Source organism: Pelobates fuscus, chromosome 1 (genome assembly GCF_036172605.1).
Source record: "Pelobates fuscus isolate aPelFus1 chromosome 1, aPelFus1.pri, whole genome shotgun sequence".
Taxonomy (NCBI): domain Eukaryota; kingdom Metazoa; phylum Chordata; class Amphibia; order Anura; family Pelobatidae; genus Pelobates; species Pelobates fuscus.
The window spans coordinates 499,210,651-499,225,472 of NC_086317.1; the positions used below are offsets into that span (position 1 = coordinate 499,210,651).

General features: G+C 46.6%; 1 protein-coding gene across 5 annotated transcripts in view; it reads left to right on the forward strand.

Moving 5' to 3' along the window:
• Positions 1–14,822, forward strand: part of ALDH3B1 (aldehyde dehydrogenase 3 family member B1) — a 340,333-nt gene that overhangs the window by 91,288 nt on the left and 234,223 nt on the right. The window lies entirely within an intron of this gene.

A 14,822-nucleotide genomic window follows, 5' to 3' on the forward strand; every position in this document is an offset into this window, starting at 1 on the left:
TTTATCCCATGAGCCTCTGTACATGGGAGTCCCAGCGTGGGAAAGCTTCCCGGCTCTGTGACTCCAAGCTACAGAAACCCGCCAAACCGCCATTGTCCCCAAGGAATGTCCCCACCAGTCTGAGGGACCTCCACAATGGTGTTCGGTGCAAACTCATTAATTACTTCCCTTGTGGTTTCACACTTGTTGCTAAATGTTATTGCGGTTTCACACTTATGTTGCAAGTTGCCAACGTTCTAATTGATTGGTGTGAACATTCCAAGGGGCACTGGGGAGGTCCTCGTTCAGAAACCGAACTAGACGAGAAGCAATCTGCGAATTCTCCCCCTGGACGTCGTTCATCTAACGAACGGGCCGCCACCCAGGGTGGGCACTCCCCAAGGGTTTTCTTGCGGTTTGCGTTTTCCAAACCTCGTTAGCGAGGTGTGAACGTTCTCAATAAACATACTAAATGGGATCTTGGGGTGGTCTCCGTTCAGGAGACGAACGGAACCCGTTCGTATGAGCTCTCCTAAATGTGGATCAGGTAGCTTGACAAGTACAATGAATTAAGCACAGGGTTGGGATAGGGAAAACACACAAAACGGATGTCAGGACAGCACAAAAATTACAGGGCAATCTGGTCGATTCACAGTTTAGCGGAGATTCTGCTACAGTTGTAATACTAGGGGGATAAGGAGACATAAGGGAGTTTAAGCAAGCATGGGATAGGCATAAGGTTATCCTAACTATAAGATAAGGCTAGGGACTAATTAAAGTATTAATAAAATTGGGCCGAATGGTTCTTATCTGCCGTCACATTCTATGTTTCTATGTTTAATCGCGGATAGTAGATTTGGATAAATCCTTATTAGTCCCAATTTTAGGCCAATCATCTTTGTTTGATACCTGAATGAAAGAATCACTCCTAATGCATGGCATAGAAAGGGCAACATATTTCATGAGTTTAGTGGGGAGTTCAGACTTAATTGGCTATGTGACAGACCCTCTGTCCCTGAATTTTAAACTTTTCAACCCTTTGTTCGTCTAACCGTTCATATGGAATAAAGACCATTTTATTTTACTATTGGCCATTCGAATAACAAAATATCTGCCGAACGACCTACCACCCAGACTTGGAGCGTGGCGCTAGTTAACCCCACTGACCTTATTAACACCTCTAAAAACCACGAACACCCTAACATTCTAAGTGATCAACTGGGTGGTCGGCATTCGTATGCAGGAGCAAGTGGAGGTGGCCATCTTGGGATACGAATGCGGCCACTGGTGTTTTGTCATCGAGGGCATGGAACTAAAATCGGACACTCAACGGCACAAACACCTATGAGACTTCCACCCCTCTTTCTGTTCGACAGTTATTGCACGAACGGAGCGCCGTTTGGTAGATACAATATACCAAACCAACTACACTCGATGCCTCTGTGTACGAACACCTACATTTGACTATTTTAATGTACTTCGACTGTGCGAAAGAGACCGACCACACAGCCTAATCCTCTGGAACTATTTTGGGCATGAAACCATGTGTGCTGTCGGTCAAAAGAGACTTCCACCTAACTCTTGAACCCCTGAACCGATCTAGGTGATTTTTCAATATGTTGTTCCCCCAGATCGGGGCTATCAGGGGTTGTAGATTTTATGAGGTTCCCATATGGTTACAGGGTGTTTCCAAAAATGGGTAAAAACTTGTATTTTTCGTTTGTAGATAATTGAGTTGATACAGTGAGTAACTCAATTATCTCCCAAACAGAGGGGAGGGCTTGTGTACAGTATCTGGGAGTGACTGAATGTAATACTCTGTTTTTATTGGTTTGTTGATTTTATGTCCTGTGCTCCGCAAGGTCCACCTTGGCGGTAACTTTGTGGAGAAAACTGTATAAAGACCATTATGTTCCATTAAACCTTCCGTTCTTACTTTACCCTCAATCTAGAGTCTTGTCTCTTATTCGGGGAAACTTCTATAAAGCTATTACACTAGCTCTTGTAAGAGCTTTTCTACTTGGATGACTGCTGGGAATGCTGTAATACCCCTCACACTCAGGAGAAGGACGAGGCAGTGGAAACCCCTCTACTCATCGGGGTAACCGCTACAGGTTAAATGTGGGAGTAAGTGGAAAGATTGGCTCCCTGGTCTGTGAGAGAGAGAAAATAATACAAAAAAGGGTTAAACCAAACCGCAAGTTGCTAGTCTGCATTTGACAAAAACTTAAATTTTTTTCTTGAGTGTGCAGATATTATTAACTCCCCTACACCATAAAAATCATATATACACAAATTAGAATTGTGCATCGATGATTTTCAAACTTGCTTTTTGTAAAGCCAGCGCTACCATTAGAGTGCCAGCTCTGAGGCCGCGTCCTGCTGCAGTAAAGTTCTCCTGGACTTACAAGGCACCGAAACGCGCGTTGGGCGTTTTTTCTGATGTTTAGTCATGAGCACTGGGCACTTGTGGATTGAGCACTATGATTTTCATTTGAATTACTGAACTTTTTTGATTTTCACTTATCTATCCTTTGCTTCTATGCCTGTCTAGTTAGATTACCAGGGAGAGAGGCTTTTAATTTACCTTGTCAGTGGTTTAGATACTGACTTTATAACTATATATTGCATTCTCTCCCTATACTTTACTATGGACAACACTCTTTCTCCTTAGCCCTGCCTGCAATTTAACTCTCTATATGCTGATGTAAGATTGAGGGTTTGGGACTGTGCTTAGACCAATATTGCACTCTGTATTTGACAGAGGTGTCTTCTATTACAAGCACAGTACCGATTTCTATAAGATATGGCAGAGCAGTATTAAGAGTAAATCTTGAGATAGCCCAGTGTTAGGGAATTGATTTGGGATTGATCCCTACCTATTTAGCCTATACATTTGTTAATAAAGCTGTAATTTAGGATTGGGGACCATACCCTTATACGGATTTGGATTGTATCCCTACCTGGTGTCTATTTCTGGCTTGCATATTAGCATATGTACCACTTGTAAATACTTTGGTTTCTTTATTATGTTTTGGTCTCAATAATATAAGATTTAATTTTTTTTATGCCAGTATACAGCTATAATTATACAGCTATACATATATCCAGGGGATGCAGCTGATCTCAGAGCTTTGTATGCACTGAGACTAGCAGCATCTATGTTCTGTTTTGTTTTTGGTAATTAATAAAAAATACACTTAGTATGACATTATATATCAGATATATTATATATAGATATAATATATGTCTATATATTTTATTTTGAGTAGTCACATAGCCCCTGGGCTTCCTAAATTGCAGAGGTTGCCCCAGGCAGTCCCCAGCAAAAGAAGGCCGATTGCCAGCAGGGGAACAGCAGCGATCGATAAGTACATGAGGAGGGAGAGGGAGGGAGGGTAGGGGCTATTTTTATTTTTTTTTAACATTTGTGCCTTGACCCCTTGAGGGGTCGATAAGTACATGAGGAGGGAGAGGGAGGGAGGGTAGGGGCTATTTTTTATTTTTTTTAACATTTGTGCCTTGACCCCTTGAGGGGTGCAGGCAGAGCATCGAAAGCCTGCCTGATGGCTTCCGATGCTCTTGCCTACACTGCCGGGTGCCACTTGCGGCAACCCGGAATTGATCTCTCTGGGGGGAGCGATCACTTGGTTGTTCGGCAGTGAGGGAGGGTATTCCATGGTGCCCAGGGCCGGACTGGGAATGAAAAGCAGCCCTGGAAAAAAATTCTATACCAGCCCCATAATACATCGCGCCAGCACAGTGTGCAAATATGGAAGCGGGAAAAAACCTTAAAACTAAAAACCATCCCTCAAACATGAAAGAAAGCACTCATAGGGCTTCAAAATAAAGCAGAGCAGATTTATTGTAAGCAGACGCAGAAGCGCATTTGCATATAATCCATGTTTCAGTCCAACTACCTTGATATATTAAAGGACCACTATAGTGCCAGGAAAACATACTCGTTTTCCTGGCACTATAGTGCCCTGAGGGTGCCCCCACCCTCACGGACCCCCTCCCACCGGGCTCTGGAGAGAGGAAGGGGTTAAAAACGTACCTTTCTCTAGCGCCGGGCGGGGAGCTTTCCTCCTCCTCTCCTCCTTCCTTGCGACGTCATCGGCTGAATGCGCATGTGCGGCAGGAGCCGCGCGCACATTCAGCCGGTCGCATAGGAAAGCATTTACAATGCTTTCCTATGGACGCTGGCATCTTCTCACTGTGATTTTCACAGTGAGAAGCACGCAAGCGCCTCTAGCGGCTGTCAATGAGACAGCCACTAGAGGCTCTGGAGGCTGGATTAACCCTCAGTATAAACATAGCAGTTTCTCTGAAACTGCTATGTTTATATAAAAAAAGGGTTAATCCTAGAGGGACCAGGCACCCAGACCACTTCATTAGGCTGAAGTGGTCTGGGTGCCTAGAGTGGTCCTTTAAGAAATGTTTGGTCATTTGGACTGAAATTGTGAATGTATGCTAATACACAGCAGGTTGTCTTTTTTTAAGGTCAAACCAGTGTGCCTCATAAGTGTTCCCACCATAGAGCATCTATCCACTGAGGTACTGCAACCATATAGAGTATTTGAAAAAAAAGATGCAGGTAAGCTACCACCTCATCGTCCTTACAATTGTGCGATCAATCTGCTACCTGGTACTATGCCACCTAAGGGCTAAGTCCTAAGCCACTCTCATACACTACAGTTCGACATGCGTTTCGCCACTTGTGGCGGAACCAGCCCCGCCACTTGTGCCTGGAGAGGACTGCTTGCCAGCCTCTCGCCATGTGATTATGGTCCCTGGGAGGTTTGGCCCTTGAAATAACAGATTTGGGCATAATGGATTTTTGTTGTGCTGTTGCTGGCCCTTTAACTCCCAGAGAAAGGATTTGTACTTTTAAATTGGCACTTTGAATGCCGTTGAAGTGCCGAAGTAGTCGAAGGTGTCGCCATTCGAAAAACGAACACGTGGCGGCGGCCATCTTGGTTCATTCAATGCGGTCAGCTGTATGTGTAGCCAAATTCATGGAACTGAAATCGGCTACACAGTTCCGCGAACACCGCTGAGCCTTACCTTCTCCCACAATGATTTTGCAGTGGCAGAGACTAAGTCCCGTTCGAAGATTCGAATGCACGTTCGAATGGGACTTAGTCGTTTTTCTGCATGAAATTGACAGACCGCACAGCCCAAATCTATGGAACTGTTTTGGGCAGGAAAATGTGCTTGCGTTCGGTCATAAAGGACTTCCGTCTAACTTTTGATCTACTGCATGGATTTGGCTGATTTTTTAGAGTGTTTATGTTTCAAGTGTGCTGATTAATAATATGTAATTTTTAGAAGATTGGTTGCATGGTTTTAAAGTTACAGTGGATGTGTAAAAACTGTATTTTTACTGTCTGTGATAATTATGTTAATCCCTGGTGTAACATACCTGAACCGATTGCCCTGATTTTTGAGTATGTGTTTCTCGCATGCTGATTATGAAAATATATGTTTTATGTTTGTGACATGTATATTTTAGAAGTTATAAATATTGTGTAAAAACTGTATTCCTCTGCCTGTGATAATGAGATTACCCATTGTGTTCAGTAATCATATCACAGGCAGAGGGGAGGATTTTGTGTGGGAGTGTCTGTGTGTATTGTACGGATTGATTGGTTGTTCTGTAAAACCCTGTGGGCTGTACTATGTTTGTGGATTAGGAATAAAAGAGACTGTATGTGCCAGTACAGTCAGTTCTGCTTGACCTCGAAACGAAGTGTCGTCTCGTTTTTGGGGGAATTGGATTGTATGCTGATTGCCAGGAGTGTAAGCTGATTGTATGCTTTTCCTGTTCAGCTGTTTACAGCATTCATATGCTTGAGAGCATTCGTATGTGTGGCGGAACCCGCTTCGCCACTGGGCATTGGAGAGGCCTGGCTGCCCGCCTCCTACCTGCTGACTATGGCCCCTGGTAAAGTTGTACTTTTGAATGCAATATTTGGGCATGTGGTATTGTATATTGCTGCTACTGGCCCTTTAAGGGCCACCCGTGGACATATTATGACTTTTAGGAACAATGCCCTTTTAAGACTGTGTAGCAGATTGCATTCAGGCTGTCTTTAATATTATGTGTTCGGTAAACTGTGTTATGTGTATGCAGCATTCGCCTGATTGTTCGGTAGAATCACTCCATTCATTATATTGAGTGAAACTACCGAACAACCAGACCACCCAGGATTAAAGTGTGCCTCCAATTACCGTTCGCAACAATGTTGCAAACGGGTAATTGGCAATGTGTGTAATGTGTGGTTTTGTCCTCTGGGTGGCCGCCATTCGGGAAACAAACACGTGGCGGCGGCCATCTTAAACTCCCGAACAGCCGTGTTTTGCCGTCGAGTGTCTGGAACTAAAATCGGACACTCGACTAGGCAAACACCGCTGAGACCTCCAGACTTCCATGAATTCGTGTAGAAACTACCGAATGGCCCGCCGTTCGGTAGAAAGCACCCCACGAACAAGGGAATTCATTCAAACCCTCCCCAGGCTCTATAACCCAGGCAATTTGTGTGTTTTCATTCCCTTTTCTGTGACCGACTGCAGGGCCAAAATACATGGAACTATTTTCGGATACTTTTGCCATGCGGTCGGTCAAAACTTAAACCCTCCATAATTCCTGAACCCCTGGTCCGATCTGAGTGATTTTTGGATATGTGTCTCACCCAGATCAGCGCTACCAGGGGATGTAACATTTAGAGGGGTAACCCTATGTTTAGGGGTACATCCAGAAACCCAGGGAATTTGTGTTTGGAATAATGGGATTATGTGTCACACTAAGAGGAGGAGATGTGTGGGAGGTAACTGGTACATTATTGGCTGTGGTACTAATTGTTGTGGATCCCTCCCTTGCATGGGAGAGTGTCTTAAAAGGAGGTTGTGTGAATAAATCTGCAGTTCCTGCTTAACCATCAAAGTGAAGTGTTGTCTCATTATTGGGGGAGGATTTATTGTATGCTGTTCCAGTTTGACTGCTAGTAGTGGAAACCTATTCGCATGGTTTGTCCTATTCGGCTGTATACAGCATTCATATGCTTGAGAGGATTTATATGCTTCTCCGGTTCGGTGGTTGTGGTGTCTGCTGCAGTGCTTGGAGTCCTCAGGAAGCGCTAGAAGCATCCTTCAACGGAGGTACCCAGTTGGGGTGCCAGGTGATCCGTTACAGTATGCTTCTCCGGTTCGGTGGTTGTGGTGTCTGCTGCAGTGCTTGGAGTCCTCAGGAAGCGCTAGGAGCATCCTTCAATGGAGGTACCCAGTCGGGGTGCCCGTCGATCCGTTACAGCCAGTACCCGGCCACTTTGTTTCAGAAATAGCAATCAAGTTGTATCTATATTTTCAGTTATGTCTCAAGTTCCTGATATTCCTGAGGAGCAGTCCCTTCCCAGCACTCCCGCTTGGTCCGGTACTCCCGCCTCAGGAGCTGATGTCACTAGTCCATCTTCCCATAAACTATCCCACGCCTCACAGCTGAACTACGGAGGAGATGCATTCCTTTCCCAGCTACTGTTGTTGTTTAGACTGTTGAACACTAATACTGACAACTCTGATGCTGGGGAAGGGCCTGGTTGGTTTCAGATGCCGGCTCTTGCCTTGATGACGTCTTTAATGTCATCCGTTGGTACTATTAGCGACAGACTTGAGAAATTGGAAGCAGTATGTTCTCCCGAGGTTCCTGCAGACCCGGTTACTTCTAATAACGCAGGAATGGCTGTCATGCCCGGTAATACTCTGGCATCAATTAAAGTCCCTGAGAGTATCAACCCCCCAGCTCATCTTAAAAAGGACATTCTGGAAGGCAAGGACGTTAATCTGATCCCACTTCTCATTGCCTCCCAGGATGTTCTTGAGAACTGGACATTTGTGTATGGGAACATTTCCGTAGTACTAAGGGCAAGAGACCCCAATTTGAATTAAAAATGATCTATTCTCACATTGGAACACCTTGGGCTCAGGGTTGCCAACGGTCCAGAGTAAGGCCTACTACATCACACCACGTCAACCCCATACCACGAGGTGCACCCCCAACATACATACAGCCTCAAACACACTAGAACAGGAGAGACAGGGGACATATACTGGAAGGCACAACTTGAGGCACTTCAACTTTGAGGCAGAGGGGGCCGGGGGGCACCGGGGACTCCCGACACGTGAGAGTTTTGCCCACCCTTGTACTCTCGCGGGGAGATACCACGCTGCCGAAGGCCACCATGTCCCGAATCAGAATAGGAGCCGGGAGAGACCGGCCCACGCCCCCACCTGACCGGGGTGTCTAGACTAAGGCAGGGAAACTCGCCCGCGCCGACTGGTTCAGTGGGGGCGACTTCAACTCTGCCTACACCTTTGTCTTGATTTGTCATAGTTACAAACCTGTTACAGACAAGCCTTATGTTGTTTCTTTGCTATAATATTGCTTCGGTACGTGAATCCTGTACCCACCTCACGAACGGATTACCTACACCGATTCGTTAAACGAATAACGGAGCACCCGGTCCCTGGCGTGTGCCGCCACTTAACCCCGGTCACCTTTCTACCAACCGAACGACTGACCACCCTGCGAGGGGAGTGTGTTACCACTTGATCGCCCCGAGAGTTGCGGTCTGCGGTTAACCGCAAGTTAATTGACGGCCTCCGGGCATTCTCGTTCGTGCCTTATCTCCCGATAGTCTAACTATCGAAAGGGTCACGAACGGGGACCACCTACAGCCTGGCGTGTGGCCTCAATTAGAATGTTGAATGTTGCGGTTAACCGCAGGTTAAGTACCCCCTTCACGGCTGTCTACGTTCGTCTCCCGAACAGCTGAAACATCCAGCCAGAGAGCGGGGATCGTGCACCACTCTGGCCATTACTCGTTCCACTAGTTTGATGCTGAGGTCCTGCTGCCTATTGACTCACTCAAGAACATGGCCGCCATCTCAAGCTCGGGACCAAATATGCGAACAGACTTTGTAACGAAGAAATCAAGCATATGGTCGTGGGTTTGAGGCGCTCTTCGGTGAACTATTGCACCCAGACCTGGGCTACAGAAGGAATGGTGGAAGTCTCGAATTATAGCTGAAAATGTTGAAGTTATATATTTTTAACCTGTTTTCTATGTGTAATAAAAACATGGTATTTTGGGCGCTTGGAGATATTATCTCCAAGCCGGGCGGTAACAAATTCAAACGATGCATTTTATTCTGATTGGTTAATCTCTTGTATTATTCCTGTATCCCATCAGGTCCAGAGGGGGCTGTCCCTGGACCTGAGATTTTGCATAAATACCGATCCCTGTGTGCCATTAAAACCAGTTCTTGTTTGACCTTCACTTAGCAGCCTCGACTTGTTTTGTGGGGAAAAGAGTATCCTAGCTGTACAATAGCTAGTGGGATTGTTCTACATTTTACATGATTCTTTTGGTCGTCCAGCTGAATCGGCTTCTTCTCTCTCTCCAAACCGGGATCCTGATCATCCAAGTGGTCCAGCTTCCTGCTAGCCTGGGGGTAACAGTAACAGTCGTTTTGTTTTGTTAATTTTGGTTCTTATTGTTTTAGTAGTTACTGTTGGCGGACAAGATTGGCGGCGGCGTCCGCAGGGGGCAGGAAGCGCAGGCCACCCCTTCGGTGAGCACCGAAAAGTAAACACACACCGACCCCACGTGCCTGGGTCCCGTTGCTCCCCGCCTGGGCCGGCTCCGATAGCCGTTGCGATACCCGGAAGCACAGCCCCACTATGCCACAACCAAAGACAAACACACAGGCAGAGATTAACTTTCTCTCCATCAACGCCAAAGGCCGAAACCAACCCGAAAAATGCTCCCAGGCGCTGTGCCACTTCCATGGTTAGATATCCCATGTAATATTCATACCGGAAATACACTTTAAGGAGGGCCAGGTCCCTAGGCTTACGGACAGGCACTATGCACATTGCTTTTTAAGCAACAACCCAGTCAGGAAGTCAAAAGGCACTGCCATACTGATATATAAGTCACTTCACTTTGTACCCACAGAAGTGTTAAGGGACACACAGGGCCGGTATGTTTGTGTTAAGAGAACTATTGCGGAACGTACTTATACTCTCGCCAACCTTTACGCCCCTAACAAACGTCAACACCAATTCATTCGCAGGGCACTAAAAGCGATTGAGAAGTTCACCGAGGGATACCTCAACGGTACCACGACAGGTCCTGAACACCATAGCAAAGACCCTCACTGACCAACGACTAATAGACTGCTGGAGAGTAACGCACCCAGAGGACAGAGACTATACCCTCTACTCCATCCCAAATAAGACATACTCCAGACTTGACTATTTCTTCATCCAACACTACCACTTGACCGACATCCGACGAACCAACACAGGCACCGCGACCTGGTCAGATCACGCACCCATCATGATGACACTAGCCTCCCCACTATACAGACCCACATGTCGTAATTGGAGACTGAACGAAGCCCTCCTCAACGACCCACTAATGACAACCGAAACTCGAGACAGACTCACCCTGTAATTCACAGAAAATGACACACCTGACGTGACCCCCCTCTGTCTGTGGGAGGCCCACAAATGCGTCATCAGGGGCCACTTCATCGCAAAGGGAACGGCAATGAAAAGAGACAGGGCCACCAGACTTACGACCTTGATTACAGACATACAAGCGGTATGTACAAACGAACCCGCCGACTGGGCCCAGCTGGTGAACCTACGCAGGGAACTATCCTCTCTCCTAAATACAAACTATCAGAGGGCGTACTTGTGGCAGAACCAACCTCGCCACTGTCCACTGGAGAGGCCTGGTTGCTCGCCTGCTCCCTTTAGACTATGGCCCTGCATTTTAAACTTTTTTTTTACCTGCAGAAAGGTTTATTCGTGCCTTTCTGCGGACTGTTAAAGCCATGCTACCCCAGATAGCTATGCCATGGAGCCCAGCCGTATACTGAAAGACTGTATGAAAGACTTTTTGCTCCATGTCGATTGAACTGTATGTATGTGATCTGAGCACCATCTGGTAATAATGTGCGCTTAGATCTAAGCTCTCTGGGGATAGGTAGAATGTGTATGTTCTATGTGATAAATGTAACAGTATGTATTTTTATGTCTTTTATTGTCCTTTGTCTGCCATGTGGCTAATGGAGTTTTGCCTCTGTCCTTGGAGATAATTGGATTACTTCCCAATTATCTCCAGGATAGAAGACTCTGTGGAACTGGTTTTGGGCAGAAAAGCCATGCTTCATTTGGTCAAATAGGACTTTCCCTTAACTTTTTAACCCCTGGATGGAATTGGCTGAATTTTGGTTATGTTTATATTTAAAGTATGCTGATTCTGAATATGTATGCATATTTATGTATTTTTGTGAATATGATGCATATTTTTAAAGTTACAGTGTACATATAAAAAGTGTAATTTTCCTGCCTGTGATAAATTACATGAACCCATTGTGTTCAGTAATTATATCACAGGCAGAGGGGAGGGATGTTTGTGCTGGGTGTGTTTTACGGTTCTCCTGTAAATGATTGGTTGTATTGTGTCCCACCCTGTGGGATGTCCCCTTGCATGGGGACTTGCATAAAAGCCAGTGTGTGGCCATTACAGTGGAGATTCTGCTTAACCCTCAAAACTAAGTGTCGTCTCGTTATTGGGGGAATTGGATTGTATGCTGACTGCCAGGAGTGTAAACCTTTCGCATGGTTTTTCCTGTTCAGCTGTTTCCAGGATTCGTGTAGTTTTGCAGTTCGGGAGATTGGTGCTTACAGTAGCTGCTGGTGCATCTGGAAAGGGGAATATCGCCTAAACGGTTTTTAACCTCTGGTGAGCGAAACGGTCCGTTACAGTACTTACACTCTAAAGCGTTTTTTTACGCTAACAAATGCGGAGCCCTGCTGGCGCACATGATAGCCAAAAAGAGGTTGGGGACATACATCCCCAAAATTAGGAACAGGGCCGGGCAACTGAAATATCTGCCAACAGAGATGGCTGCCACCATAAGGGAATACTACGCAGACCTGTACTCACTAAACCTAAATGGAGCCCCGGTGGCGGCAGGAGACAGAACAGAGGGTATCAGACGATACCTGGAAACACGCCTCAGTAAACGCCTATCACACGAAGCGAGTATGGAACCAATTACAGCACAGGCACTAGCATGAGCCCTTAAGGCCACCAAACTGGGGAAATGCCCCGCGCCGGACGGCCTCCGTGCAGGTACTATAAACAGTACGTGGAGGTCCTTCTTCCCTGCCTACTAGCCGCGATTAACGCGATACAGGAGAGGGCTCAGCTACCCACACAGGCCCTAGCAGCAAATATCTCCCTCATACCCAAGGAAGGCAAGGACATGGAAAGGTGTTAGAATAATAGGCCGATCTCACTGCTAAACTGCGACCTCAAACTCTTCAAGATCCTATCACATAGAATACAGGCCTTTCTACCAGAGCTGATAGACAGGGACCAGGTGGGGTTCACCCCACAATACGAGGCGTGAGACAACACGATTGCGAGGCACGAGACAACACAGACAGACACACATATACCATGACACACACCCCACACAGCCACCAGCAGATCAGAGGGCCTTCTCCTGCTATCCACGGATGCGGAGAAGGCCTTCGATCGAATAGACTGGGGCTTTATTCTCGTGGTCCTGGAGACACTGGGCATGGGGCCCCACATGATGAGCTGGCTTAAGGCCCTGTACTCAATGCCTACGGCGCGTATATGCACCAATGGGATAAGGAATGGAACCAAGCAGGGATGCCCGCTGTCACCCCTACTTTTCATTTTGGCCCTCGAACCTTTCCTGAACTCGATACGCAGTAAGCCCGATATTCCGGGGATCCGGGTGGGGAGGGAGAAACATGCTGTGGCAGCGTACGCAGACGACCTGCTATTCTTCGTCACCGCACCTGAAACCGCCATACCGGCTATCATGGTGGAGTTCACAACATACGGAGCGCAGTCGAACTTTAAAATCAACTTCACTAAATCCACGATCCTTAATGTCTCAATCCCACACGCCCGAGCCACGACCCTGCAACGAGGGGTCCCCTCGTCGGACACTTCCCTGAAATATCTGGGCAAGGTGCTCACGAGAGACCTCACGCAACTCTACCCAACCAATTTCCAACCATTGCTGCATACGATACAGAAAGACCCAGAGGAGTGGTTGAAAGTCCATTGCTCCTGGTTTGGAAGGGTAGGGGTGTTCAAAATGAATATCCTGCCCAGAGTGCTTGATCTGTTCCAGACCATCACCATCTCTATCCCAGAGGCCTTCTTTACTTCCCTACGCACGATGGCCCTTAAGTTCACATGGCACAAACTTAAGGCCCGAATTAAACACGATGTCCTGACATTACCGAAGGTGAAGGTGGGCCTGGCCCTGCCAGATTTAAAAATGTACCATAGGGCCACACATATCCAAAGAATAGTAGAATGGACCAAACCTGGCGTGGCCAAATTATGGAAAGACATCGAGACAACACAGGTCGGCAGACCAATCTCTGTCCTCCCATGGCTCGACTACCAACAAGGCAGGCACCTAGCCACCCCACACCCACTAATTAAGGCAACTATTTAGATATGGCACAGGCTGGCCACATCATATCTCACTACCACACCATCCTCACTGCTCCCCCTATTACAGAACAATGCCTTCCCGCCTAGTGGGGCACGAAACCCCTCAGATCTGCCATGCCATAGAAAATGGCACAATGCAACCCCTGGAATCCATGGTGCCGAATGAAAGACAATCATTCATGACGCGCTTCAGCCATAAACAGCTCAGTGAATTCGTGACCTCCGTAAGCCGGGGTAACTTCACCTCCAGACCACTAACAGAATTTGAGGCAATATGCCAAGACCCCGACCCTATGGCAAGGGGCGTATCCATGCTATACGGAATGTTCATGAGGCTTAGGAGACTACCACAACCGAGCTTCATGGGGAAGTGGGAAAGGACCCTGGGTATCATACTCACACAGACACAATGGGACAAAATATGCACACTCTCACTCCACTGCGCACCATTGAGTGGGACAAAAGAAACAGCATACAAAGTTCTAACTCACTGGTACCGCACCCCACACCACACACACATCTATGACCCCACGAAGGAAGACACCTGCTGGAGATGTGGCAGGGAACAGGGCACGTTCATCCACCTGTGGTGGGACTGCCCCCAGATTAAACCATACTGGGCGACAATCCACACACTCAACATGCGCTTCTCTGATGACCCACCGCAGCTGAACCCGGCTGCGTTTCTTATACACCATACCACCATGCGAAACTCAACATATAAAAAAATCACTGACCATCAGAATTCTCAATGTCGCCATATCCCTGATCCCCTTTTATTGGCAAAAACAGACAGCACCCCTTACCACTCTATGCAGGGCCTGACTGGGGATACAAAGCAGCCCTGGAAAAAAATGTTATGCCAGCCCCATAAGTCATATATTGCCATATGCAATATGTAAGGCTATATCTTACCACCCCAGATGACAGATGATTGAGTAATATATAAAATATATATATATTGCTTTTTCTTATATAAAATATTGGTCCTTTCAAAGTAAAACGTTTAATTATACAGTAAGCATACTCACATGCAGACACTGACATCTCAATGACACACACAAGCTAATTGATACACAGCCTCATAGACACACATGCAAGCAAGCTCACTCACTAACAGATGCACACACACACAAACACACACAGCTTAATGTAGGGGTACTGGTGTCTATTGCATGTCTCTACAGGTTTTCAACGTAAACACTGACTTTTCAGAGAAAAAGCAGTGTTTACATTGCTTCAAAGTAACACCGCTAGTGA